Source organism: Stegostoma tigrinum, chromosome 2 (genome assembly GCF_030684315.1).
Source record: "Stegostoma tigrinum isolate sSteTig4 chromosome 2, sSteTig4.hap1, whole genome shotgun sequence".
Lineage (NCBI taxonomy): Eukaryota > Metazoa > Chordata > Chondrichthyes > Orectolobiformes > Stegostomatidae > Stegostoma > Stegostoma tigrinum.
The window spans coordinates 88,322,624-88,328,641 of NC_081355.1; positions in this window are offsets into that span (position 1 = coordinate 88,322,624).

A 6,018-nucleotide genomic window follows, 5' to 3' on the forward strand; every position below is an offset into this window, starting at 1 on the left:
TAATTTGGGTATATCTCCTGTTTATGTATCTATTTCATTTTTCTATTAGTCATAAGGTTTAAATTGAGAGAACTTCAATGGGAAATCATACCCTTGTAATTGACACTTGATTTCAGCCACTGATCACAAAGGTATCTCAAATTACAATCCTCTCTCTGAAAAAGAACTAGTTTCCAACCTTCAGCACGTTGTTAAAATCATCAATTCACAATACATGTCAGCTGTCCTCCATGAAAAGTTAGACATGTACTTGCTAACACACACAGTGAAGAACAAGCCTGGTTTTATAGCACAGAATTGTTACAGCAGAAAAGCAGGCCATTCAGCCTGAGATATCCGTGACACCTTCCAGAGCAGCAATTTACTTGGAGACAGTCCCAGGACTTTCCCCAGTAAAACTGCACATTCTTCTTTCTCAGGTAAAAATCCAGATCCCATTTGAATGCCTCAGTTGACTCTGCCTCCACCACACCACACTCTAGATTGTAAACACTCAATGCATGAAAAGTCTTTGCTCTTGTCGTCATTGCTTCTTTTGCTAATTAAATCTGTGCCCTCTTTTTCTCCATCTTTCTAACAATGGAAATAGATTTTTTTCTGTCCAGTATGTCCAGATCCTTCATAATTTTGAACAGGTCAGTCAAATCTCCGCTCAATCTACTCTTTGCCAAGAAAACTGGTCCCCAACTCCGCAGTTTTCTACATCATTGAAGCTCATCATCTCTGAGATCATTCTTGTGAATCCTTTCTGCACTAGCTGAAATGCCTTAACATCTTTCCTGAAGAGTGGCACCCAAAGCTGAATGCAGTACTCCAATTGTGGCCAAATCAGTGCTCTATTTAACTTTGACATCATTTCCATGCTTTTATATTCAATGTCCCTATTCATAAATCCTGGGATACTATACACATTATTAAACATGCTCTCACACGGTCTTGCCACCTTTAGTGATTCATGCTCATGTACTTCTGAATCACTGTCTGTAGCACTTGCTTTAGATTTGCACCCTTTCTTTTATATTGTACATTGTACATTTCATTCATATATTTCAAATACAATTTTTCCTAAAAAAATGAATCACTTTTCACTTCCCTGCATTTTTCTGTAGTTATTCCTATCCCATTCTACCAATCTATCCACGCCTTTTCAGATTTGACAAAATCATCCTCATAGTTCACAAAGATGTCAAATTACATCTTGTGTCCATATTTTGAAATGATGTTCCACACAACAATGTCTGGGTCATTCATTTATATCAAGTCGAGGAAGGTCTCAACACCAACACCTGGGATATTCCAAAGTAAATCTTCCTCCAGTCTAAAAATGTTATTCACTGTTTTCGGTTCTTCGGTCAATTTTCTATCCATATTGCTACAAACATGTTTGTTCCAGGAGCTATAGCCTTGTCCTTAATTCTGCTGAACAGCACTTTAACAAGTGCCTTATGGAACTCCATTTATACCACATCAACTGCATCATCTCATCAACATTCCCCGTTATCTCATCAAAAAAACTGCATCAAATTACTGATTTGTCCTGAACAAATTTGTGCTGGCTTTCCTTCACTAACATGCTTTTATTCAAATGCATGTAACAAACTAACAGACATCCAGTTGTTCCACATTGGTGCAACAACACAGGTTGATCCAGAAAGAGTATGGGCCATTAGGTGCTAAGTTAAAAAGCAGATCCTCAAATTGCTTGCTAATTAGCCACAAGCAAAATGGTATGGGCTAACTAAAATTTAAGAGCTGAATGTGTGGCTTAAGCATTAGGGTCAGAGAAATGAGTTTGATTAGTGGGCATTGGCACCAGTACTTAGGAAAGTGGAAGCTGTGACTTTAGGAGGGACTTTACCTGCACCATGCTGGGAACAGTGTTCTGTCAAGTTTTATAACTAGGGGTAGAAGGGCTTTTAGCTAAATAATGGGGAGAGGGGTCAAACGAAAGAAGATCTGATCAATGAAAATGAGGGGACAAGGCAAGAAATCACAGTAGTAGTAAGGGTAGTGATAATCAGAATGTGGTAGGAAGTGACAGAATGTACAAACATAAAAATACGCAAGGAGATAAGGCCAAAGGTTGCAAAAATAGTAAAAATAATATTTCTGTTATGAAATGTGTGTAGCATTTCAAACAAAATGTGTGAGTTATCTGCCCAAATATGAATTGTCTGATAGCCACAACAAAGTATAATTGTGAGACCATAGTTCTAAAGACCAAGATGTAGAATCAGTTTGGGTTGAGATACAAGATAACAAAGGTAAGAAACATTTGTCATAGTAGTTTATACTTGCCTGAATAGTAATTTCACTGTAGGACAGGGTGAATGAACTGCAGAGGAAGTGATAGAGACTGGTACAATAACAACATTTAAAAGGCATCAGGATGGTATATAAATAGGAAGGGTTTAGAGGGATACGGGCCAAATGTTGGCAAATGGGATGAAATTTATTTAGGATATCTGGTCAGCATGGACAAGTTGGACTGAAGGGTGTTTTTCTGTGCTATACATCTTTATGACTCTAGATTTGTAAGGAGACTGGTGACAAAAGTAATAATTATGGGTGATTTTAATCTATATGTAAATTGGCTGACTCGTATTGGCAAAGGTAACCTGAGAGATAGGTTCATAGAATATTTTCAGAAACAGCACATTCTAGGCCCAACCAGACAGTAGACTATTCTAGACCTGATAATTTGTTGCAAAACTGGGTTAATTAATGACAGTGTAGTGAAGGAGTGTCGAGGGAGTAACGATCAAGTTTGAATTTCTCATTTTGTTTGAGGGCGAAACGGCCAGGCCTAAGATTAGCTCTTTAAACATAAGTAATAGCAATTGAGCATGAAAACAGAGCTAGAGTCATAGCAATGGAAACAGTCCCTTCAGTCCAACTCCTCCATCCAAACCAGATATCCTAAACTGATCTAGTTCCAGATGGCTAAAGCGAAATGGGAAATTGAGTCATAAGGGAGATCAATAGAGACTCAGTGGAAAATGTTTAAGGAGATATTTTCATAACACAAAGCTAAAATATACTTCAATGGGAATGGAAAATTTTTAAGAGAAGGAAACATCAAACACAGTAGATATGGAACTTGAAGATAGTATTAAATTGAAAGAAAAATTTCAATGACAGGTAAGAAGAGTGAGCAGAATCTAAAAGCCAGCAAAGAATAACTAGCCAAAAAAGGGATAAATTAAAGTATGAGAGAAAGTTAGCTAGAAATATAAAATTAGTATTAAGAGCTTCTATAGCATTTAGAAAATAAAAGAGTAATTAAAGAAAGCATTGGTATTTTAAAGTGAGAGTCAAGAATTGTTAGCAATAAAGAACAAAATGAAGGATAACTTGAACAGTTATTTTGACCAGAAGACCATAAGATGCATGTGCAGAAGTAGACCATTCAGCCCATTGAGTTTGCTCTGACATTCAATAACTGATCTGAGAATCCTCAACTCCACTTTCCCGTCTCTTCCTCATAACCCTTGGTTCCCTTGCTGATTAAAAATCTGTCTATCTCAGCCTTGAATATACTAAATGACCCAGCCCAAATAACAGTGTATGGTAAAGAATTGCACAGATTCACTCCTTCTTCCAGATTCATTCCTCCTCATCTCTGTCTTAAATATGTGGCTCCTTATTCTGAGATTATGCCAGCTGGCCCTAGACCCGCCAACATGAATAAACTACGTTTTTGCTTTTACACCGTCAAGTCTTCTATATTTTGTGTCTGCCTTCACTATGGAAAATACAAATAACAACTCAGAAATAATTGCAAATCAAGAGGTGAAAGGGAGGGAAGAACCTAAAACAACTTAAATCACCAAGGAAAATGTACTGACAAACCTATAAGAACTAAAGATTGACAAGCCCCCAGATCATGATGGACTTCAACTTAGGGTTTTAAAAGAAGTGGCTGCTAGATAATAGATGTGTTAGTTTTAATTTTACAAAACTCCATAAATTCTGGAAGGATTCCATTGGAAAATAGTGAATGTAACTCCTTTATTCAAGAAAGGAGGGAGACTGAAAGTAGGAAACTGTGGGCCAGTTAGTTTATCATCTCATAGGGAAAATGCTAAAATCGATTATTAAGGATGACATAGCTGAACACTTAGAAACTCTCAAAATAATCAGATAAAGTTGACATGGTTTTGTGATTTCAGTTTCAGGTTGCAAACATGTAGATTGGAATGCCACAGGAATTAGTGCTGGGTGTCAACTATTTACAATCCATGTCAATGACTTGTATGAAGGGATCAAATGCCTGGTAGCTAAATTTGCACATAATACAAAGATAGATAGGAAAATAAGTTATGAAAAGAATACAAGGGTGAAAAGGACATTACATGAGCAAAAAATTGACACATGGCATATGATACTCAAAAGTGTGAACTTGTCAACTTTGTCAGGAAGGATAGGAAGCCAGCACATTATTTAGATAGACAGGAAGTGCAGAATTCTTCAGTGCAAAGAGATTGAAGTATACTAATCAAAACATTAGCACGCAGGTACAGCAAGTGATTGAGGAAGTCAGATAGAATTTGTTTTTCATTCATTCAAGGATGTAGACATCACACACTAGGTCAGCATTTATTGTCCACTCCTAAATCCACTTGATGATAGTGTACTGCCTTCTTCAACAATTGCAGTCCTCAAATGTTGAGACATCCATTGTGGTACTAGGGAATGCAGGAATTTGATTCAGTGACAATGAAAGAACAGTGATAAAGTTCTATGTGAGGGCTGTGTGTGGTTTGAAAGGGAATTTGCAGACTGTAGTGTTTCTATCTTCTGTTCAGTCTTCTAGATGTAGATATCAGTTTTTTTTGCTTATAACATAGAGAATGTAAGATAAAAGTGAGGTGGTCTTGCTACTGTCATACCGGTACTACTGAGATCACATCAGGTGTACTTTTATAAATTTGGTTCCCTTATTTAAGAAAGTATATAATTGCATTGTTAGTAAAAGTAGAGGAAATTCACTCAGCTGTCTCTATGTATGAAAGGATTATCAGTTGAGGAAGGGTTGGACAATTTGGGTCTGCATCCTTTGGAGTTCAGAAGAATAAGAGATGATTTTATTGAAATATTAGATTCTCAAGAGACTTGGCATGGCGAATGCTGAAAATGTTTCCCGCTATGGGAGAGACTAAAGTTAGGGGACACCATTTAAAATAAAGGGTGTCCCATTTAAAAGTTTGATGAGGAGAACGTTCTTGTCTCAACTCATTATTCTGTGGAATTCTCTTCCCACAGAAGTGTACAGGCGGAGTCATTGATTATGTTTCAGGAAAAGATTTTTAACTAACAAAGGAATCATGGGATAGACAAGAAAGTGGGTTGAAGCAAAAACTAGATCAGCGATGAAACCAAAGTACTGCAATGCTAGAGATCTGTTTTTTTTTAAATAAATAAGATACTGAAGAACTTTGCAGGTCTTGCAGCATCTACGCAGACAGAACCAGACTTAATTTTTAGTCCAAAGTGACTGATGTCTACAGGGACAAAATCCTAGAATTTTGCCTTCCAACAGCAATGCAGGAATACAAATAGTGGGGGGCTGCACAGTGGTTAGCACTGCTGCCTCACAGCACGAGGGACTTGGGTTCGATTCCACCCTTGGGTGACTGTCTGTGGGGAGTTTGTGCATTCTCTCAGTGTCTGCAAGGGTTTCCTGCAGGTGCTCTGGTTTCCTCCCACAGTCCAAAGATGTGCAGGCTAGGTGGATTGTCCATGCTAAATTGCCTGGCTTCAAAGGGAAATGGGTCTGGGTGGAATGCTCTGTGGGTCGGTGTAGACTTGCTGGGCCGAAGGGCCTGTTTACACACCGCAGGGATTCTATGATCTGATCCATGATCAGGATAGTTAGGGATGGTCAAAAACTAAACCCGCAAGGTATGAATATTAAATAAATCCACAATAATACAGAATTGGTGCCTTACATCAGGAAGATCAGAACATTGTTACACTTGCTGCACTTACAGCCCTGGTCAAGCAGGAACTGCAGAC